Source organism: Rhinopithecus roxellana, chromosome 7 (genome assembly GCF_007565055.1).
Source record: "Rhinopithecus roxellana isolate Shanxi Qingling chromosome 7, ASM756505v1, whole genome shotgun sequence".
Classification (NCBI taxonomy): Eukaryota; Metazoa; Chordata; class Mammalia; order Primates; family Cercopithecidae; genus Rhinopithecus; species Rhinopithecus roxellana.
Window position 1 is genome coordinate 127,373,965 of NC_044555.1, and position 24,803 is coordinate 127,398,767.

The window sequence follows — 24,803 nt, forward strand, 5'->3', positions numbered from 1 at the left end:
AAAACTCTATGAGTTTGGAAGTATATTCACTGAGAGCAGATACTTCTTTGTGATGCTGGCTCTGGTCCCAAAATAATTTTCTCACTGCGATAATTTCTATGACAAATAATTTTGATTAATATTTCAAGCCCATCATATACTACAAAAGTACCTAAGTTCATATACAGTTCTTATTACAACACTTCATTTATTGGAAAAATGTCAGGCAAGGAGATCAATAAGAATAAAATTTCAAAAAACAAAACCCTTATAAATTAATATTTGTCTCTTTTAATCAATCTTTGGAAATATTTCTGAAGTGCTTTGTAAAACTTTGTTCCCCCTTAGACATAAAACAGTGAAAAAAGTAATGCTTTTTCTGATAATTCCAGGTTATCATTAGAAAGAAGCTTTAGTAATGCCTTGAAGGATATATTGGGCACTTTGTTAAACGGCCCCAAATGCCTGTGTGTTTGGTGTCTTCATTTCCACTTTTTACAGTTTGTCTGTCTTCTTCCTCACTGGCAGCTATTTATTGGCCATGACTTCACTATGCCTCTGCCTCTATTAATTCCCCCACAAACACACTGATTAAATTTCTGTGGTTTGCAAAGTCACATTCAATCAAATAAACTGTAGCAAACAATTGCTCTGTGTAAGGTATTGAATCAAGAGTCTTTAAGATTTGGGTCTTAAAATATAAATGACATGGGCTCTTGAGTGTTCTTAGACAGGGCCTTGGGAGGTTCCCTATGAGTATGTTTTAAATGCTTTAGGGCCTGGCCTTCATGAGATCTACAGTGTCTGTTAGAAGCTGAGGTCTGGAAGTAGTATGCCATTTCTTTATGGGATACAGCTTTTCTCTCAGAAGTCTAGCTGACGTTTAGGAAGCAATCAGGGAAAAAGTGTTCAGCAAAAGGCTGTGAATGTCACAAAGCACCAATGGCCTGGTTGGTGAGGCAGGGGGCTGACCTCATAGTAAACCATGAGCCAGGAATGACACTCAGAATGTTAAACAATTCTTACAGCATGGTCACAGGCCAATCAAGACTGAAGGTGTTCTGCCAAGTGTTGCCATTTTTGTTGCTGAATCGTGGGGGGTTGTCAGAGAGTGAGCATTGGAAAGGGTACTGTAGGCAGTGTCTATTTACCAACCAATAAGGAAATATTTCAATAAATATTCAATACTATATGGCCATACACACGCATACTATCAGACTATTACACTGTTACTTTGTGCTGGGCGCTTGCTAATGCACACCACACATTCAGATCCCTTGATATTATATGCACAACGTGAAGGTATATATAAGAGCTTAGTTGGACTTGAGTCAATGAGCAAGAGAGAGGATTAGATTTTGCAGGAAGCCAACTAGGAGAAAGCATAGTTTGCATGCCTAGAGAGAGACACAGCCTTCCTTAAGTCTAAAATACAACTAAAAGGCATGCCAATAATTAGGAAATACAAGGAAACTGGTTATTGCTGTTTCTGTTTATTTATCTTAGTTAAAAGCTCTAGAGAATTAGTCACTGAACACATTAAAATGTCTAGAGATAATTACAGTAGGTTAGAAAGACTATTTGTTGGTAAGTTTATAAACCCAACTTAACTTCTTGTGCATTTTATTTAAGGGAAGTTCTGATTAAAAATTAATAATGATCATACATATAAGAACTATCATTAACTCATTTTCTTATTGGTGCTGAGGAAACTTCCTTGTGGATACAACAGTAATATTTTTACATTTAACAGCAATATATTTACATTTAATGGCAAAGATAAAATTGTGATCTAAATACAATGAGACATTGTTAACAACTTGATCCCAAAAGGTTAAAAGTGCAAAGTGAATCTCCTGTAAACCCTAGACTAAGTCACACATAGTATAGCATCATGTCCCAACAGGCTTCTGTTTTTCTGTGCCAAACTAGCTCCATCACTCTTTTATGCCATTTTCAATGTTTATACTTTTGCTTAATCCTGAAAATGACTATATATCATCACTGTACTGGAAATAATAAATATGAAGCAATATTGAAAGATGAAAGGTTATTAGTAACCTGCATCTGCACTAAGGCAAAAACAATAATCTCAATGTTAATCTGTTATTCTAAATTACTTTGTATGTGTCAATATTTGACCAAGCAGAACTCCCAAACCCTGCCAAAAACATTTATCAGCAAGACAGACTGCAAGTCACCACTAAATCTTGGTCCCTAGACAGCATACTGGCCAATGATGCTACTGGCTGACTAAAAAAAAATGCCCTTGTAAATCACAAGACTGGCAAACAGAATGACATCAATGCAGTCAAGAAGTGTAAATCCAACCCTGTTTATGCTTTATTTCCTGTGGATTTGTAACTATGCATCAAACATTTTAAAAGCACTGATCCTTTGGCATGAAATAATGTGTGAGTTATAGAGATTTTATCAAGCTAACTGATAGGAGATAGGCATGTGACATTATAAAACTCTGTGACCATGCAAAAGGAGCAGAAAGGAATGTCAACCGTGACCTCTTATTTTCAAGTACAGATACCAGAAAATCTAGTTGGCCTTTGGTGTGAGAACACTCAAAAATGATAGGTCCTTGTAAAAGGAACATTCAATTTCCAATGACTTGAATATCATTTAATGGTGAGTGTGTATAATTTATGAAGAACAGACTACTAAAACATGGCATTTCAGTTTAATTGAAAATATAACAACAGAAAATATGCATGGGTTTTCCATGTGCAAGGCACTGTTTTTAGCATACTCATATATATTAATTCATTTACTGCTCATAACTATCCTGTAAGGCAGGTTCCATTATTGTACCCATTTCACAGATGAGGAAACTGAGACACAGAGAGGCTAAGTAACTTGGCTCAAGATTACGCAGCAGATGAGTGGAAGAGCTAGGATCAAATTCAGGCATGTTCCAAAACGCTTACTGTCAATCACCATTCTGTACTGCCTCTAATGGGCACAAAAGCATACAAACATAATCTAAAATTTATACATATTTCTTACCAGAGATTTTGGCCCATTAAAAATCCAAGTACTTTCTATAAAATAATAAAGATTACTCAAAGTTCTATTATGATATGGTATCATTTCTGGAGGTGCCAAATAATGTTAACAGCTCTATTTAAGTTTTATTTACAAACTATGTAATTATACTGTATAGATTTGATGTCAAAATATATGGGCATTTGGTAGATTAGAAAAATGCAGCTTAATTTCACTGTGTTAGTAAAAAGTGAGCATCTTGTTATTGGATGTGTTCAAATATAGAGAAGAATACCGTGCATGGGGTATGCATATCAGATAAGTGAATGAACTAGATCCAGACACAGAACTATACTCAGGGTTTCAGCATCCCCATCAAACATGTCTGCCCATCTCCACCTCAACATTTGTCATACTGTAGTGTAACTCCTGCTTAGCTGTCTGGCTGACTGTGAGCTCCTTGAGGACACATCTTCATCTCCAGTGTCTGGCTCAATACTACATATAAATAAGTCATCAACAAGTACATGCTAAGCCAATGGAAGTCATGAGCATCTGTCATATGGAAGACATTGTGCTAGATGTTGCGAAGGCAATGATTTGGTCCACATGTAAGGCAGCATGGCCAAGTGCCCAGTAAATAGTGGGACCAAAAAGGAAGGCATCTGTAAGAACAGAGATAGTTGATGTGGGTGTTCAGGTAAGAAATCAACTGTTCCCATAAAGATCAAAGAATAAGTGGAATCCAAAGCTATTCCAATCCATTGCTCTCCTTAAAAATAGATCAACAATCCCCTCAATTTAGCTATTGATTAAATTTGTAATTCTAAAATGGGAATAATATAACATATCATATTTAAGTCAGTACAATTCTTAATAACAGCTTTATTGCAATATAATTCACATACCATAAAACTCACCCTTTGAAAAAGTATTAATTCAGTGATTTTTAGTATTATTTACTAATATCTGCAACCATCACTATAGTCAATTTTATAACACTTTTACGCCCCCACCAGAGAAACCCCATTTCCCTTAGTCTGTACTCCCACCCCTTCTTCCCTAAGCAGCCACTAACACTAATCTGCTTTCTTGTCCCTGAATTTGCCTTTTCTGGACATTTCATATAAATTGAATCATATCATATGCAGCCTTTTGTGTCTGCCTTTTTTCATTTAATACAATGTTTTTAAGGTTCATCTATGTTGCAGCATGTATTCCATTCCTTTCTATTCCTGAATATTATTCCATTGTATGGGTATGCCACATTTAGCTTACCTGTCCATTAGTTGATAGACATTTGGGCTATTTCCACTTTTTGGCTATTGTGACTGAATCAGTACAATTTTAAAACAACATGACTAGGCTAAAGAAGGACATCTAAGGCAATAAAGGTAATGGTGCTTTGTGAGACTCAATTTATAGAAAAATGTCTAAGTCCCTTACATTAACACTAAAATTAATTTACTTACACGATCAGAGTTATATAAATCAGCACCTAGAAACACGGCTGACTCATAGTATGTGCTCAATAAAGTATGTTGAATGAATAACAAATGCAAAATCAAAAAAAAAAAAAACCCACAAAAACAAAAAAACTGAAAGTGGGATGAAAAGGAGAAGGAAATAGGAAAGTCCTAGGGAGTCAAATATCAGGGAAAAATCAAGCTGTAATTTCAAAAATGCTATAGATACTTCTAGGCATTTAATAGTTTACATTAAAGTCTCCTAAATGAAACATTCCTAGAAAAATATCAAGAACTACCTCTATTATATAATAGTAAATCCCACCATAATACAACTTTTAAAAGTCTGAAACATTTAGGCTTGCTATTACTGAAAATATTGTGCCGAACAGTCTTATTCTGCATAAATGTATTATTAATCAAATGATGCTTTCCCCCCTCCACTTCTAACAGTTTATAATTCTATAATTTGGAAGTGAATTGTAATGTCTGTCACATCTGGTGGTTCCAGATGTTTACTTTATTCAAGCAGCACTATCTTTATCCAGTGCCCAACCCTAGGTGGCTAATACACTGTGGAAGAGACAAGCAGCAAACTCAAGTTCCCAATCAAACCTTTTTTTATATTTCCACAATATAACCATGGGGATTATAGGCATAGACCAATGTTAGAGCATTAAGTTCAAGTTTTGACGCTACTGTTTACTCGCAGAATGTCTTTGGGCATGCTGCTTCCTCTCTCTGAGTCCCATGTTCCCCATCTGTAAAAAGGAGATAAATAAGAACACCAAATTCACAGGGTTGCTGTGAGGATTAGATGAGATAACATGTGCAGTCTTGCCACAGAGACTAGCACAGAATAAGTAGCTGTTACTATTAGAAAAAAGTACAAAATTACATCACTACTTCCCACCACTTCTTAATATGATATCAATATTCCTTTTATTTTCCTTTTTTCTCCCTAGTGGATAATTCTACCGTTAGACCCACTCTGAAACTAAAAACTGGCTATCCGTTAATATTACATTAAAATAAAAATATATGATTAAATGATTTATTTTAGGTCAGTTATTACATGGGAAAACACAATTGAAAAACTTTCACAACTGCTACATATCTATAATATAACTGGGCCAGGTGCAGTGGCTCACGCCTGTAATCCCAACACTTTGGGAGGCTGAGGCAGAAGGATCGCTTGAGCCCAGGAGTTCAAGACCAGCCTGGTCAACACAGCAGACTCTGTCTATTAAAAAAGTTATTTTTAATTAGCCAAGCATGGTGGCACATGCCTCTGGTGCCAGCTACTCAAGAGGCTGAGGTGGGAGGATTGCTTGAGCCCAGGAGTTTGAGGCTACAGTGAGCTATGACTGTGCCACTGGTACTGCAGCCTGGGCCACAGAGTGAGACCCCCTTTTTGTAAAGTAAAAATAAATAAAAATACAATGTAACTGCAAGCTACTACATAACTGTAGTTTAAATATAAGTTAAAGCTGCTCCTATGTTTATTTCTGTGTGTACATGCTGCAGGAGGGAAGGGAATATATTTAGCACTTAGGATGCCCTGTTATAAAGTCATAATACATATGTAGTCTGTAAATATACTTTGAAAATAAAAAGAAGACTTGCTATCTAATATATTTTGTTAGTGAAGCAATTTTCCAAGAGTATAAGTATAGTAATTTCCTGGGCTAAGACTGCTTTGGGAGGATGCCAGCACTGATATGCTACAGAAGGTCAACTGCAGACGTCACACACAACTGGTATACTGAACTTTTCTCCATGTGTTTTGTAGATTTGCTTTTTTCATGTGAAGTTGTGTGGGCTTATTGACTAGAGTCAGATAAATTAGTCCCCTTCCCCTTTGTGCCAACTGCTCTACACATGTAAGGGCGCAATTTTCAATTTGAGTATTGGAAGAATCAAATTCATGCCAAGAAAAGAGGATACAAAAGTTTGGTTGTCAACGTAGATATTTAGGAACATTGATGCTGTACCAGGAACTGGGGCTAAGGGACTAAATGTGAGCTTGCACTTTCAGACAAAAGGGAGTTCTGATGATATACAGACACAAGAGAAATTGACTGGAATTTGAATTGGAAGAAGTGAATACCTCTCAAAGATCACAAGTCCTTCAAACTAGGCTTCTCTATCTTTGAATAAGGCAAGGTACTTAGCATCCTAAAGTAAATGTTTCTCTCTCTCAACTAAAATGCAGCCGGGCAGAGATGGAGGCAAAAGCTTTTCACTGAAAAGTCATTTTAAGACATTTTAAGAGGGATATGTTTGGAAATACTCTCTCATCACTCACTTGTGTCTTCCTTGCTGGATTTTTTCCACTTAAAGCTCAACAAACAACTCGTCATTTCTTTGGTATTTACTGCAATATTAATCATACAGACACATACCCCTCCAAAGATAACATAGTAAAGACTTTTGGGGAAAATGCATCTTTTCTCTAGGTTTCCCATTTTAATTCTTTTAATTTCATTGTGTAAAATTTGTTAAAAAATATTATTTTACAGAGGAAAAGGATTCTAAGAATGTTGATTATTGATACCAACCAAATCCAAAAAGGATCTGCTTGCAAATTGAATTTCTTTACTGAATCCAGTAAATAATCATCATAATATTAAACCAGAGAGCAGACCCTGAAAGAGAGACTAAAATTCCTATGAGGTGTAGCTAGCTAATTGGTAACACAGAACATGGACTTTGAGGGGATATCACACTAAATTAATTAGTTCAGAGATGCACTGAGTTCACAACTTGATTACAAGGGTTGTCTGATTCCCTCAAAACAACAGCCTTAATTTAAACCAACCATATAAACTTGCCTTCCTTTGCAATCCTTCCAATTATCAAGCAAACAGTTGCAAATCGTTGATCACAGGCTTAATAAGCTCATTCATGCTATTATTTCAGAATTTAAACCTGCTGAATATTCTTACTTCAACAAAGTAAAACTATATCCTCCATAATCTAAATGTAAAGCCATTTGACTTGCTTCTCTATATAGGATACTATAAAATATATTTTCCCCAGTATAAAATGATAAAGAAATTTATACTAGAAACCATAAACAAAAAATTAAAAGCAAAATTCCTGTATTCATTTTAGAAATGCATTTAAGAAACATTTTTCTCTAGCATTAGGGGAAAGATTTTAATCTAAAGTCTTGTTGATTTTGTGCAATGTGTTCTCTTGGCATGAAAATGCCATTAATCTACTTTGATTCCTATAGAAAGAGTATTCTTAAATTCTTATCAACAAGTAATATTTGCACAGTAACTTGAAATGCAGCATAAAAAGCCAAAAGCTGAAATTTAAAAGAATAAACACATGCGCGCGCGCACACACACACACAAACTCATATGTATACATATGTTTACATATATTTTTAGGAATATAGCCTTAATGCAATTTAATTCTCAGAATGTGGTGTTTGTTTCAACCTCAATTCTCAAGCATTCCACCTAATATATCTTTTTTATCCTAGAACATTTGGCAAAATAAACACAGTTTTGAAAATGCTGGTTTAGATCATTAGTATCTCTACAATATAACTTCAAAGATTTAAGTTTTTCAATGTATTTGCATAGAAAATTTGCCACGTTTTCCACTTCAGAGTAAAAAGAAATTTGCAGAACCTCAGAGCAGCATCACCTTTTGTTTGACTAGAATCAACCTAGACATTAAATTCAAAGCTTAAGGTAGAGATATTTTCTACCAATAATCATAAGCTTCTAAGAAAAGAGGAAATAAATATATTCTTCTAGAGGGGAGAATAGGGATGGTGATTAAAATGAGGGAAATTGAACCAGACCTGAGGTTTTTTTTATTATTATTACAAGTTGAAATATAAAATCCATGAAAAACTGAAGTTGTCAGATGCAACATAAGGGAAGTAATGTCTATGGTAAATTTCCAAATTTATGAAAGACACTGAATCCTAGTGTAAAGGCAAATCATAGAGTAAAAGTATATCCTCTATAGTTATATTTGAATTCTCATTTTTATAGATTTCCCCAACCCTCTCTTTCATTTTCATTGAGCATGTGCTGTAAAAAAATGTCAGTCACATTTTCACTATTTCAGTAGCACTGTCTTGCCTCTGAAGCCATTTAAAAATAATCCTATCTGTTATTTTGGCTGAATTCCACTGTCTTTCCCCCTCCTCCTCTTTTGTTTTTGGTTGTACCTATCCCAGTTATTTTATGACAACCCTAATCCTCTACCTTAAAGGCAAAAAGAATAAAGAGTACCCAAAATTCAGGCTCACCAGAGTTCTGCATGAATTACTTGATCAGACTGCACAATTAATACTGTGCATATTAACAGAGATGTTGGGCAAGTAGGGTAGCCATTCAGAACATATTCCATGCTTGACAGACATTTTCAATATTCTCTTCTGCTTCCTTCTCATCAGCCAGTAAGCACATCTAAGTCGTCTCTATCCTAATAACAAAACCCTTCCTTCCCTTGATGCAATTTCCTTTTTAAGTTCCAACATATCTCATCCTTCATCATCATATATCTGAAAAAAAAGTCATCATTACCACTTTCACTTTCCAACTTTTCATTTACTCCTCAACCCACTGGACACCAGCTTCTTGGCTTTCAAAAATCACCAACAACCTTTTCAATGCCAAAACCAGTGGCCTCAACTTACATAATTCCTGCGGTATTTGTTGATTGCTCACTTCTTCTAGACTTTCTTTGCCCTTTGCTTCTATAACAAAAAAATCCTCTGGTGTTGCTCAACTTGGGTTGCCCTGGCCACTCCTAGGGGTGAGGGATTATCTTCCAACATCTTGCCCTGTTGTTTTCTCTGCATTCTAGACTTAATCCAATGTTATTCTAGATTTTTCTACATGGCTTTCACTAGCACTTAACTCCATATCATTTCACACTCCTGACCCCTCACTCTTCATCCACCTCTCAAGCCTCTTCCTCTGTTTCTCCTATCCTACTGTAGCACCGTCCATCAAACACTGAAAGCAGCCTTTTGTTACATCAAGATGGGTAACAGATTAGTGTTGGCTTGATTTATAATGAAATAAATATCTTCATGGATGGAAGAGGCAGGCCATGGGCCATTAGATGGTCCCCAAATGATGAAGCAAGACAGAGAAGAAATGATTATGTGTTGGGGGGGTGTTTTATATAAAAAGTGAGCAGGGTCTTGAGGATGCAGTTTTTAGCCTGATATCTACTAGATGCCAAAGAGAGTATTTGCCTGGCTAGAACCAATTGTATTTCAGAACTTAAAAAAACTGTCATAACAAAATGAAAGTACCTAGCAGAGCATCTGGCACACAGTAATTGTTCAATAAATGTCAGTTGACTCTGAATAAACACCTATTACAGGACGTTTTTATTGGGTGTGAAAATGGGGGTTCAAATTTTATTCCTAAATATAAACTCCTGCCTACAGATACTAAGATTGATTTAAAAGTATAATACATTCCTGGAGGTGAAGGTGGTTGTAAACACTGTTTCTCCTGCCACCCAAGTGCTACAAGAGCCAATGTCAAACTGCCTGGGCCTGCCAGCATAAGGAAGTATCAAGGGAAGTCTCAGGCCTCTAACATCTCACATGGTTAAATTCTATACCATTATTCGCACCAAGCCAATCAGAAAGGGACCCTTAACAGCACAGAAGCCATAGATTTTTACTGTATTTTCTGACTTCCTATTTCTTAAGTCTTTCCTGCTCTAGAAAGCAAAAAGTATAAACTCTCAGAAGTCTGGATGAGTGCTTCACAAGAGTCTCCTCATAGGAATCCAAGGAAACCCTACTTATTTTCACTTTAAAAACCTGTCGTTTCAAGGGGTTTTATTTTCTTCTGTTTTAATGATTATTCAACATGAGGAATAATATGAGCCAGGACTCCTCTCCTGGATCTGAGATGATCAAGTTTTTTTTTTTCCAACATGATTATATTTATTTTTATTTTTTAAAAAATGTTGTGAGTACATAGAGGGTGTATATATTTTGTTTTCCTTATGTCCAAATCATTGCAGGCTTCCTCAGAGTGCTAATGGTTGCAATTCTTGGGAACAAGGGGTTTCCCTCACTTACTAGTTTAGGGAAAACTCTGCTAACAGCAATACAGCATTTCAACCTTCTTTTGGATTTCATGAAAATGAGGAATATGGTATAAGGAATTCCCCAAACAAAATGTTAGGAAACCGTGCAGCTCTTTCTCTCCTTCCTTCCTCCTCCTCCATTCTACAAGAAAGTTTGCCTTGACAGTCTCTGCCTACTGAAGGAAATTTCCGCTCACAATAAACAAAACAAACTCACTGTCAAAGGTCTTGAGTTCCGTGTATACCTTAAAGTTTCAAATGTAATATTACATAACACGTCATAATATTTCCCAGACAGCCTGATGAAAGTTAGAATGCTGCATGAAATGAATGCTAAGTTGGTGTTTAGTTGGCTTGAGCACTCCATCTCACAGAGCTTTTGCTTATCACTATTGTCAAGCATCCCATAACAAAAAATCCCAGAAGGCTAACGTGAAAAAGGTAGTTGACACCCAAAACAAAGACTAATTTTGTTTGCCTAAAGCAATCAACTACATGCTTGTTACAGCTGAAAATCCTGAATAACTCACACTCAAACCCCCCACACCTTCTTGAACTGACTCTATACTACTCTATAAATGTTTACAGTGAAATAGATGCTTATAGGCAAAGGTATCCTATAATCCCCCAAAATATGTATTACTGCTTTCTAAAAAACTTTAACATCAGAATAAGGAAGAATTAAAACTTTTAACTCCCAGGATCAGAGAGTGTATGCAATTTCATCCTTCAACATTTTTTAGTTTTTATCATCATAAACAGAATAATGTATATAACGGGTTTTGTTGGTGATGATGTAACACTTCATTATGGTCCTTAATTTGTTTTACATCTCATGTCATAAACTGATTGCTAATTACACAATCAGAAGATGTGTAAATCTTTTCCTATTCTTAATATTTAAATGCACTATATCTGAGGAGGGAGATACAAACTCACAATGACAGAGTTTAGTCACTAACTCATAAAAAGCTGACATTATATTTTCAGAGCAGTAACTTCAGTTTAACATTTAAATATCTACAAAGCCTTATTGCATGTCAAGTCGCAAAGTTGAGGAAGCAACAGTGCTTTAAGGCTCTGAAGGATGTCCACAGGAAGAGACCTTTGGGAAATGAATTTAGTATGTCCCAGGCAGAAAGAGATTTAATGACAACAGGAGGGAACTGCAGGAGGGAACTACAGGTGAAGATAAACTCATGATCCTACTGGAGATGCAATAGTACCCTCAGAAGGCAATATTTTCCTCCCCCTGAGAATTATTTAATTCTAAGGAATACGCACAAATTGGCCAGACTTCTAAGGATGATTCCATTCTCCTAATGGGTTGCATTCAGTAGTTAATCTCCTATCTGTTCATGTGAGTACATCTTACTTTTTCCTACTACTAAGCTCAATACTCATTAGTACAAAAAAAGTGATAGGAAGACTACGTGGCTATTTTCTTCTTTATTTCTGTAATCACTCCCATTAATATTTTAGGTATATTTAACAGACTTTCAGCTTATGCCTCATCTACAATTTTAAAATTCATTTTAAAATGTGCCTTTGTTCACTGCAGAAAAAATAGACACCAGCAGTTTTTTTCCAGCACAAACATTTATATTTATTTATGAATCAGCTTGTTTTGTTCTTGCAAATACATTCTCTCTTGCTGTGACCATTTTTGGTTTATGAAAATCAAAAACAATTTTTGAGCCCTTTAACTTATATTTAACTCAGTAAAATGAGCTGGAGTTTCTTCCAACATGTAAAATTTTTGGATAATTATTTTGCCATTCAAAGCACCTCACACCCAATTGTCCCAAGATTTTTAGTTGTCATTTTGTTGTTGTTGTTGTTTAACATCCTTTTTTGGCTTTTGTTCCCAGATAGTTTTATTTGCAGTGTCCTAATGTTCTAGCAATACCACTTAGTAAATACATAATATATAAAGTTTCTGCCTTCAGGATTGCAAAATACCTTGGACATTAAATCTTATAGCACATCTATAGCAATATCTTACTGTTCAGTTTGAAAAGCAGAGACACATAACTATCAGGGTACTGAACCAACAGCACTAGGTATGTTATCACCAAAGCCCTCAGCATCCCTTGACCATCTTCCCATCAGAAAAAAAGAGGAAAAATATTTCTGACACAGAAATAACATCCACTAAAATACTGACTTTTAAACCTTTCTGACAGCAACAAATAGTAAGAAACACACTTTACATCCTAACTCAGTAATATGTGCATGAATTTGAAATAAGTCTCCCCCAAAACATCTAATCTTACTACATGACACATGTTGATATTTTCTTACTGTCTATTTAATGCAATTCTGTTTAATAGAAATGCTAGTCACAACCTACTAAATGGATTTCATTATGCATTAATGAGTTGTTGCCTACCACTTGAAAACTACAATGATAGAATAAATAGGCTTTTCTAATACCACAAGGTAATGCTGTTGGCTCCAAATACAGTAGAGTAAACCTATATTAATTTTGACACCACTACTTCAGATTGTGATAACTGAACCTGAACCAGCTTGAAATATATATTTTAGATTACCTATAAAAAAAGGTTTTGCTAAACAAAATAATAATGTCCAGGCCGGGCATGGTGGTTCACGCCTGTAATCCCAGCACTTTGGGAGGCCAAAGCAGGCAGGTCACCTGAGGCAGGAGTTCAAGACCAGCCTGGCCAACATTGTGAAACCCAATCTCTACTAAAAATACAAAAATTAGCCTGGTATGGTGGTGGGCGCCCATAATCCCAGCTACTTGGGAGGCTGAGGCAGGAGAATCGCTTGAACCTAGGAGGCAGAGGTTGCAGTGAGCCGAGATTGTACCACTGCACTCTAGCCTGGGTGAAAGAGTGAGACTCCAACTCCAAAAATAAAAAATATATACATACATACATACATACATGCAGCTGTGTTGCTAATTATAAATGTGTGTAAATATTCAGGCCAATCTACTTACAAAAAACTTTATTTGTTCTTAGTCCAAACTAGTTTCTAAATCGAATACTGTCTTTAATTTGAGTTTTCAAAATTTTAGTGTATCTTAACATTCAAACTCAAAAATGTTCAAAAATTAAAATCATATTTTGAAATATATATATTTTCATTTATCAGCCACTTTTTTGTTTATAAATCTGCTCTGGGCATCATCTAATAACAATAGTAATGACTACACGGTTTATTTGTGGAACATTTTAAACTTCAGAAAACCCTTTCACTTTTGTGAACTGGTAATGACTAGCAATCCCTGGATTACTAAATATTTAAAAAGCATGTAATGACATTTGCCAGACTCAAAAATGAAACTTAATATTTGGTTTGTTCTGCATGTAACAGATTACTCAATCCCATGAAGAAATGCAGGTGTCTGGCCATCAATGATTGCCTCTATTTCAGAGATTCAGCCCACCCCTGCCATCCCCCCATCAAATTTGGAAGATATGAAAGAAATTTAAATTTCAAGGTAAAGGACCAAGCCAAGTCGTGGAGTCGGAGGAGTTGTGGGGGTGGGGGAGGCCTGTCACACAGCCTCCTTTATATGGAGGTACCTACCAAAGAACTCAGAACAGATGTTTGTCTTTTATAAACATTTAACTTTTTGGCAAATTGAAGGCTTAGGAAGCTAAGGGAGTGAAGGGCAGGCCAGGAAGTCAGGGATTCCTGGATGTGAACCCAGCCTCGATCTTATTCTGTTTTTGCTCTAAATCAATGCCAAACTCTTCACACCTCAGCTGCTTTATAGCAGGCAAGAATTATACTGAGGACAAAACTGTTTCCTGGAAATGTCATGGGTTAAATGATCACTATTACAGCTCTCAATGGTACTTCCACAAAAGGCAAAGCACTCTTTATGTATATTATTTACCTTCATTATATTAGGAGATCAAAGTAAAATAGCTGTAACCTGCTAAACTGACCTTGAAAACAAACCGTTCTTTCCATTCCTTTCCAAGTTTTTGTCCACTTTACTAATGATCAGTTATTCAACCAATTAGGAAACTCAATCATGTGATCTTAAAGGTTTTTCAAGTACCTGTAACAGCTCTGAGTTAAGAATTATCTGGCAGACGTTAATGGCAAGTTCAGGGCCTTCAACTTTATTTGGCCAGTCTCTATTGGACCATCTACCTATAGGAAATGCCCTCCCATCGAAGGCCCAATTTGGCAACCTATGGGAAATAAGTAGTTCATCCCTGTTACGAAAAGCAGCTCCATTCTCCATATGGATGAGGAGGCACCACATCCATACCCAGCTCTGCCCATGGTGCTCTGGGCTCTTCAAAGGGCAGAATGTGGTTTCACTTTCTCCCCACTACTTCATGAGAAAAGCAGCCTGGTCGCTTCCTGGCATTTAATGAATGGTCCTCTCTCCGTGGATTTGGACTGTTGGTCCTTCCAACCAGTCATTAGCTGGCAGGAAATGCCCTCCTCAGCAATCACTATTGTGTAAATAAAGCCATAAACTTTCGAAGGCCCATGCAATCCCAGACCACAAAGCTGCACGTGTGGGGGGGGAGGGACCTTGATTGTAAAAGCACTGCCTTCCAAATTAAACTCAAACCACATGATACAGTTCATAAAATATACAAAACATGCAGCCCAGTGACAGATTTATTGTGGCCTTACAGAATAAAGAAAAAAAAAACTCTATATGGAAAACACAGCTACTTTTGACTCAAATAGCCCCCAAACAGGAAGTTAAAAGCAAATCAGCCAGCTGTGGCCTCACTAAGTTATGAAGGAGCCCAGTGCAACCAGCATTTCCTGTCATTGCTTGTCACCGTTTCTGAGTGCCTCTGTCTGAACTGTTTTCTTAGATGGCTAAAAATATTACAGAGATTTCTTTGGGGATAGACACAAGGCAACAAGGAGGCCTATTATATGATCTAGGCTTGAAAGTGAAAAATGTAACTTTTCTCCAAAAAACATTCACTTAACACAGGTTACAGATTCAGTCACTTGAACCACTGCATTTTAATGAATATTGGAATAAAAGCCCATATTTGTAAAAGCATTTAAAATCAGATCTTAGGTTGCCTGTTTCCTGTTAATTTAGGATAAATATTCAGAACCACAATTTTCATATGCCTGATTAGTAAGTGACAGAGCTGGAAACTACTATATCCCAGAAAACTAGCTTCTTAGAGGTTTCTCTCATCATCATCATCATCATCATCATCCCACAAAATTACTTGTGCAAGTTCAAAGTATGTGCATGTATGAGATCTCTAAATCAAATCACATTTTAGATCCTTTTATGATGATGTGATGATGATGATGATCACACTCTTCACAAAATACGGAGGCAGTCCCGTCTTTTTTTCAGCACTGTGAAATGCCAAACCTTAGGACACATCTTTTTAGCCTATCAGCTTTTCAATCACAAAAGAGCTTTGGAGGGGGAGTTTCGGTAACAAAGCAAAAGCATTCTGCCCTGGTATTGTTGCTGCACTGAATCTCAGTGTATATACATGAATTCCCCAGCAAAACCAGGTTATTAAACATGGGGAAGAGGGGCAACTTGCGAGTCAGTCAAAAGTCCCACCAAAACATGGATGAACCTAGAGGACATCATGTTACATGAAATAAACCAGGCACAGAAATACAAATACTGCATGTTCTCACTCATATGTGGAAGCTGAAAGAGTTGATCTCATAGAAGCAGTGAGTAAAACATTGGTAACTAGAGCCTGGGAAGGGTGGGGGTGGGGGAATATCCAAAGGCTGGTTAATGGACACAAAACTATAGCTACATAGGAGGAATAAACTGTAGTGTTTTATAGCACTGTGGGGTGACGATAACAACAATTTAGTTTATGTTTTCAAATAGCTAGAAGAGAGGATTTTGAAAGTTCCCAACACAAAGAAATGACAAACGTTTGAGGTGATGGATATGCTAAATACTGATTTGATCATTACACATTGTATGCATGTATTGAAATATCACACTCTACTCCATAAATATTACAATTATTGTCAATTTAAAATATACATATAAATTTGTAAAAAGAACTCCCAGACCCTCCCTCTGGTCAATCCACAGGTTTTAGCCCTTCCTCCTCATTTAGATGGGTGACACTGATTTTCAACTCATCTTCCGTGGTGAGTGGGACATACCCTGAACTGAAGTTTAGAGGCGGACATAAAGCCCTTCACTGCTCATACTGGTCTCCCCTGGTTCTGATATCATGATGACTAAATGTCGTGATGACCATTTACCTAAGGCCTCAAATTCACAAATTGCCTCAGATGCAGATGTTTAAAACTATCTCCAGTTCAGGCTATGTATTTTGACCCTATATTTTCATTTGCATTACAATGTTAATTTAACAAATGTAAACACATAAAGTACATCACAAAAAAGTCCCGCCAAAATCCAAGGTCTTTCTCAAAAAAGGGCCTCCCTTGGGGAGCCTGCCAATCTGAGTCTGGCCTTGACCCTGACTTCAGAAAGCCAACAGAATGCATATTGACACAGCCTCTGTCTGCAGCTGAGGCTGCTGCTATAGGCATTCATGAAACATATCAGATTACACAGGCATAGTACCCCAGTCCCTCCCTAATTATTTTATTTGGAAGTCCTTAAATATAAAATGTAACTCTATAACATGTACTATGTTTCACTTCATGTATCTGGGTGAGCTAATAAGGTTTTTCTTCATGTCCAATTACTTGGGGGAAAATGCTGACATAAAGGAGTTGGGAGTTTAACATTTTCTCAAAATCACTTCTGAAAGAAATGCCCCCATTCTTTCTTCGGGATCCTCATGGATCACAGACAGCAAACAATTTTAAAAATATCAATGTACCCTTCAACAAAATAGCACCCCCAACTGGGCCATTATCAAGCGCCTACTTTTCAGAGGACGAATACAAACTCTTCACTTGGGTACTGAGGTTAAATGTGATCCCCCACCTCTGTGCCATGGGTCTTGTTGAATTTGTCATTACATATTTTAAATGGAATTCAGAAAAACCAGTGTATAGTATATGAATCCAACCTTAAAGCAACCACCTTAATATTATATATTGTGACAATCTCATTTTCCCTATTGGTAAATTAAGTAAGGAATTATTTCATGAGATATATGTCCAGTTAATATTCTACAGCGTGCTTTTGTTTTGTGTTGTTTTGCTTTCCCGCGTAGAAGCTGAGTACTACAAAACAAAAGGTGAAATGCAAGCTCTCTGGCTCTTTCACTCTCTCATTTTGCTAATAGACCACCCCTCCCACGCCACTCTCCAACACAACCTGTTGTTTGGTTATTTTGTACTGCCACATAAGGAGAAATTGCAAGCGCTGAACCTAAAGACTGATTATCCTCTGGGCACAAAAGATGATTGTGGTGGATCTGAAATGACAGCTCTTGTCTCTTCTACTGTGTGGACTTTGCTTTCTGGACACAATAAAAAGAGGCACTATTCATACCTGTATCTTGGTAAGTAAAAACCTATGCAAATCCAGCCTCTAAATGGGCAATCAACATCTGACTGAAAATGAGACAGCTCCCAGTGTCCTTTTTGGATTTTGTCTGTAACTTCATCACTTCCTAAACTATACATGACGGGAGGCATCAGAGTCACAGTATTTCTTATTTTTTTTTTTCTTATTTTTAATCTGGTGAAACAGTTAAAGAACTGTTTCTATGTAAACATTTCTTTGTAATGAAGACTGATATCCCTGGGATGTGGGGGAGGTATTCTAAATGCAACTACAGGTGAAAGAAAAGTAGCAGCTGGCTTTCAGGCCAGTCCTCAAGGTCTCAGCCCTAAACCTGCATTGCTTGCACCTTCCTGGACTTGAGTTGCTACTGTGGCCTCTAACAGAACAGTCATTCAATCTAGTGTTCAGTCTGCTTATTGGTGTTGATTTTTCTTTTGTCAATAAAAAACAGAAATAATGCTATAAGGAAGAATGTTCATAACATGCAAAAACAAGTTAGAAAGATTAATCTAGTCTTTCGTTTATTTAACAAACTTTTACTGAGAACCTACTATTTACCAGGCATTAGGGATATGAGGTAAAGAGACCCAATAACCTCTGCTTAATGAATAGTTACTGGTACATTCAAGGAAACCTGAGTAAGCCTGAAGAAACCTTTCTCAATTTTCCACACCAGTTGAAGGCAATGCCAAGAAGCTCAGGATTCAAAGAATCCAATGTGGACAATTTTAAGCTAATTTGAACGATCCTAAATTGAAAACAAAATCCAGCCAACTATCAGACTCCAGGATGCTCCCATGGCTTAAAGAGATCAAATGACTTCTGGTCTCTACTGCCAACCTCCTGCATTTCTGTCCAGGTTGCCTTTTCTCAATGGGAGGCCCTTTCTTTCTAAGCCCTTCAAGTTCACTCACCGGGCACAAAACAAACTCCTGCCTCAAATCAGAAAACAAATCATTTCTTTTCCTCATGAGCCAACTTAATGTTGATGCAAGTAAAACTTGAGAGTCAACATAATATTTCAGGAAGCATGTCAAATTGAGTCCTATGCTTGGGCTTCTAGAAAATCACCATATACATACAAAGGGAGGACACACACACACACACACACACACACACACATTTAAATCAAGCCTCCTTTTATTCTTGCTTCCTCTTGAGTTCTGAGCAAAACATCTTTTTTTTTTTTTTCTTCTGAAAGTTAACTGCCTGGAGTTGAACATTCAGAGCCCTGGCTCTTTTCCTGAGCCTCAGAGAGACATCACTATATCAAATATTTACTATAGTTTACAGTGAACCTTTTTTCTTTCATTCTTAGAATTGAAGGAATGCTGTAAAAATAGGTATTTTCTGTGGCACATATACACCATGGAATACTATGCAGCCATAAAAAAGGATGAGTTTGCGTCCTTTGTAGGGACATGGATGCAGCTGGAAACCATCATTCTTAGCAAACTATCACAAGAACAGAAAACCAAACACCGCATGTTCTCACTCATAGGTGGGAACTGAACAATGAGATCACTTGGACTCGGGAAGGGGAACATCACACACTGGGGCCTATCATGGGGAGGGGGGAGGGGGGAGGGATTGCATTGGGGAGTTATACATGATATAAATGATGAATTGATGGGTGCTGACGAGTTGATGGGTGCAGCACACCAACATGGCACAAATATACATATGTAACAAACCTGCACGTTATGCACATGTACCCTAGAACTTAAAGTATAATAAAAAATTTAAAAAAAATAGGTATTTTCTGTAATCTTCCAGTGAGAACGCAATGCACATCTGTATACATTGTTTTGAACTGACCACTAATTTGCACACTCACGTACGTGTTTGTGTGCCCAGGCAATTTGGAAGTCCTGTTATTTCTCAAATAAAAATGGTAAGGTCCTACTTCTCAGATTGTATTGTTTTCCCCAGCAATCTTTTAAAAACAATGTCACTCAATCTAATACCAAGCAGATCTAAATGATGAGTTAATAATGCATTTTTACTAGAATGATCTGAAAAAAATATTTTGTTATCCCTTTCAGGTCATGTGGATGTTATTAATATACAATAAGACAACTGATACCTTATTTATCCTAATTCTCAAAGTTGCCTTTCCAACACTGTAATTTGGCTATCTTGAGGCAATAGATAACCATTTAGGAAGAACAGAATGTCATGGAACCATCTGGTATCCTTAAGACCTAAAAGCTCACATTATTAAAGATCTAATTGCTTTCTTTCAGTCATAATTTATGTTTGTTTACTGGTTGGTTAATTGGCAGTTAAACAACTTGCTCCCAGACACAGTTTCTTCTCTTTCAGGAAAAGTGTCCATCTCATTTTAGCCGAGGCTCGGGTTTCTTTCTATATTTGAAGTGAGAGCTATATCTCTCCTAGAGAAAGGCAGAAAAATCCCACAAACACAACTTCTGATTTCCATTTCTTGATATCACATACATTTGAATGAGGAATAATCCATCTGTTCTGCCTAGTAGACAATGGCACAAGAAAACTCAACAGCATAGAAGAACCTTGATGAAGTAAAGGTGAGTGTAGCCTTCATGCTCTTACAGACACTTGATAGCGTTAACATGGCAGTGACAATTGTCTAACTTTAATTACAGGATGAAATTACTTGTCAAAAATGTACTATAACTTATGTACTGTCAGCTATGCCCCAATCTGTTTGTAAGCCTATCAGGCAACATTATTTATTTGAAAACAGAAAAAGTCTGCCACCTTCCTGAATTTATTGTACTATAAGCAGAATAAAAGTAAAATGTTATCAATAGAAATCTTCATCATTTTAGAGCTTCTCACACCATTCCCTCCCCTCCTCCCTCACACATAAAGGCAGCTGGGTGGAGAACAAAACTATACTAAACTATACTGTCAACATCTGCACAACAGTCAAGAGACTGTCACTGTTCCAGCATGTGTGGTACTATACAGTCACTCAAAAGACAAAACCTTTTTTATTCCCAAGCTGCTGTGATTACTGGGAAGTATCACAGTGAAGCTGGAGAGATAATAATACACCTACTGGTCAAAAGCATGAAGCATGCAAGTGCCTGGAAGTACAATGAGAGGCAAGAGAACCCTTTAGAAGCAAATACAATACAGACAACTAGGGGAATGTACATTCTAATCTTCTTTGAATGTTTAGGTTCTTGTAAGTGCACAAAAATGCCTTCCGTTTAAATTAAAAGCTGTACCCAAAATCCATTCCACTGTGAGTTTATAAGCTATTCATTTTTCTTTTTAATGTAACATTTATTAAGCACCTAGTTTGTGCAAAGCATTATTTAGGTAGAGGGTAGGTGCAAGAGAATACCAAAGGTACTTTGCTACCAGCTCATAATCATAAAAAGCAGCTGTTGTGAAATGCCTGAAGTGGACAGTTGAGAAAAAAAGGTACTTTATAATAGTCCTGGGAGTCATTACAATTGCTTAAAGTAGCAAAGGAAATTAGAGAAATGAAGTAGCTCTTAGAAGTAGAGCAAAACATGCAGTCACCACCTCTAGCCCAGCACTATATCAATTATCTCTCAAAACATTTTTTTAAACAAACTCTTTCACTTATGGTTTCATATAAAGTCTCCAATCTCATCACTGTATGAGGCAGCAGAGTGTTAACTGGCAAAATTTCCTCCTAATTTCTCTGACACCAGTTTAGCTTATCTATTCTAGCCTCAAGGTTTAGTATTTTTACTTTTTTTTTTTTTTTTTTTTTTTTTTTTTTTTTTTTTTTTTAAGGATGCATTTGGTCCGAAGTCTTTTAGCAGCAAGGCAGCGCATCCGGAAGCAAACAGTACTGAACTGGGATCTAAGTCCATAACCACTAAAAATGGGAGAAGTTGCTTTTTCTCATCCTCCCTTTACCAAAATGCAAGTGTTTATTGCTGTACCTGCAGGAACTCTCATTCTAGACATGAAGCAATGAATTGCCCACATACTTCTCTCAAGAATACTATGAAAAATTGCTGAAAATTTGTTGTACAGTAAATTCCATTGTAAACAGTTTGACTGTTTCTACGTAGACTACAGCACCTGGGCAGAAAACTGCACCATGCTTTAATAAGTGCAAAACAATATTTTTCTCCCTTTCCACACACTTGCTAAATTTAGTAGCCGAGTGTCTGCCAACCAAGTAGTTTCTTCTACTTTGGGAGAAGTAAGAAGTGAACAGAGATAGAATATTATCAGCTAAGCTGTGGGCAGAAGCCCATTTTAGGTTATATTTGAAGAAGTGTTGGTAAATATGAAAGCATTCCCCAAAAGTATCGCACATTAGAAAGAAGTTAAAAATTACTTTAAAAAGTAGTTATTCAGGACTAGATTTTCATGGGCCAAGGAGAAAATCAGAATATAATCAGGAAAAATCCAAGGTGCCTGAGAAGCCTCATTGTCTATTTACCTTTCATTGGAGGGGGAAACAAAACAAAACAAAATTCAGATCAATTGTATCAAGCATGGATGTTTAGTCATTCCCACATACCAACAATGTTTCCCAAACATTATATCAGTAATCACCCAAACGTTTATTCACTAAAGCAGGGAGTCCGCTTAATAAAAATGTACCAATCATTTCAAAATTAAATCTTGCAAGTTTTGTTTTAATTGATTCTTTCCCATGAAGTCTACCCACGAAGACGGAGAGGCTGTGGGGATCCCAGCTCAATTTACCAACGATGTAAGAACATCTAGGAAAAAATAACTTTTAAAACATATTACTTGAATTAGAGCCACAATTCATTTTTCTGTTTTATCTGTCATCTAGCTAGCTAGCCAGCTATCTAAGAGTGCTCAGAAAAACACACAGTAGGTCTATTACCCTAATTACGAAACTACAACAATGAATCACTTAAATGTCAACTTTCATTACTTGTCTGGGTTTAATTTCGTTTTCTTACCATAAAAGCTTATTGTGTGAGTGTTAAAAACTAAAGTTCCCTTTTTAATAGTCTCCTAAAATCTACTCTCATGTCCTTCAAACCCCAGTAGTAAAAGCGAGCTGCCCAAATATGTTGACTCAGGGCAGGAAGAGACAAGGTTCTGCAAGGAAGCTGTGGCACTGCTCACGATATCGCGTGAAAATGGGGAAATTAGTTGTTAAAAAGCATTTGCTGATGATATGCCATGAAAGAAGTTCCTTTAAATTAAAAAGATAGAAGAAAGCAGAAAAAAAAGAAGGAAGGAAGGGGAGGAAGAGAAGAGGAGGAGGAAGAAAAAGAAGAAACAGGAGGAGGAAAGGAGGAGGAAAATGGTCAAAGCTCTAAAATCGCAACAAAGTTGCAGGATGACTTTTCCTTCTATTTGCTATTTTGTAAAATGAAGTGTAAACGGCATTATTTCCTCGGAGTCCTAGGAAGGCAGCCTCGCTTACAAATCCCAGTTCATCTCCAGCCTTACCTTACGCTGCTAGCGCAAACCCAGAGGCTAAGGGGCCCTGCTTTCAGCGGCAGCAGCAGGGGCAGCGGCAGCGACAGCGGCACATGCCATCTGTTAGAGGCAGAAGCAAAAGCAGCGCTGCGCGAGGTGGCCCCGGTGCCGGGAGAGCCTTTAGCAGGGGTGCATATTGAATGCCGCCATTTTAAAGCGAGGTTCCTGAAATCATTAGATATAAGCAAATTAAAGCCCGCCCCACCTCCAGAACTTAAGGGCTGGGACTCGCAACCCGGCTCCAAGTCGGCCGCTCTGGGGTATAAAGTGTCAAGTCTACAGACAGGCGCACGCGGACTCTCGGAGGAGGCGACGGATTCCCCTCTCCCTTCTGCCCCCTTGACCCCTTGGTGCTTTCTGCAAGACTCCTTTCGATTGCAGGGGCCAGAATACTTTCTTTTCTGGGCTCCTCGGGGTCCCTTCCCGGGGCCGGCCGGAGGGCTGTTGGGGGAGGGGACGAGGCCACGGACCGGCCCTCCCCACTCCTCCCAGGCTCTTGGTTCAGTCCACTCGGAGCACACCTCGGAGCGCCCCAGCTCCCTCGCGGAGGCCGGGCGTGGGGCTCCCGCCCGGGCTCGCAGCCACCATAGCAACCTGGTCCCAACCCCGCCCGGCCTTTGCCAAAGGCGTGCCCTCCTCCCGGGCCAGTGCCCTTCGCCGGACGCCAGACGTCCCCTTGCGCAGCCCCGCCGATCCCGGGCAGCCCGGGCCAGGGCCGCGGCTCCGTGCGTCCAGCTCCGGACACACGCGGCACGCGGAGGGAAACGGCGCCGGCGAGGGGCTTTAGGCGCCAAAACGGAAACTCCCGCGAAACTCCGCTGGCCAGCGGAGCCGCGCGCGGGCATCCGGAGCGCCAGACTCGGAAGCGGCGCACGCGGCCACCGGGCCCCGCCCCGCCCGGCCAGGTAGCGCGGCGCACCCCGCGTCACCAGTGCTGCCGCCAACCTCACCTGGCTCCGCGCGCCGCTGTGGGACAGACGGGAATTTGGCCACGGGCCGCCCCGGCTCCCGCGCCGACCCCGGACTCTCTGGCCTCCGCCTCCCTCTCGCTGCTCCCAAAGAGCGCCAAAAAGTCGCGCTCCGGCTCACGCTCGGAGTGCGGGCACTTTCTTCCTGTAGGGCGCTGTTTCGTCGCGAAATATATTCTTTGTGTGGTTCGCTCACTCGTGCCTGGTTCTCCGAGAGCGCAGCGCGGGCTTTATTCTCAGGGGGTGTGGCGCCTCGCCCCCAAACCCAGCGGCCCAGCCCCCGCTGCACAGACCCTTTGTCATTTCATTAGGAAGGGAAAGGGGGACAAATCATAACGCTCAGATTTTACAAAAGCGAAAACAAACGGAGCAGGCACATATCCCCAGAGGCGGGGGTGGGGTGGG

General features: G+C 38.4%; 1 protein-coding gene across 5 annotated transcripts in view; it reads right to left on the bottom strand.

Moving 5' to 3' along the window:
- Positions 1-24,602, bottom strand: part of MBNL3 (muscleblind like splicing regulator 3) — a 129,596-nt gene extending 104,994 nt beyond the window's left edge. Inside the window, exon 1 of one of the 5 annotated variants that reach the window (XM_030933919.1) lies at positions 24,381-24,602. The gene's annotated coding sequence lies outside the window, so the exon portion shown is untranslated. Of the gene's footprint in view, positions 1-23,400; positions 23,604-24,380 lie in introns of those variants that run through there. The other 4 variants (XM_030933916.1, XM_030933915.1, XM_030933918.1 and 1 more) reach the window with 4 other exon arrangements.
- Positions 24,603-24,803: the final 201 nt, after the last annotated feature.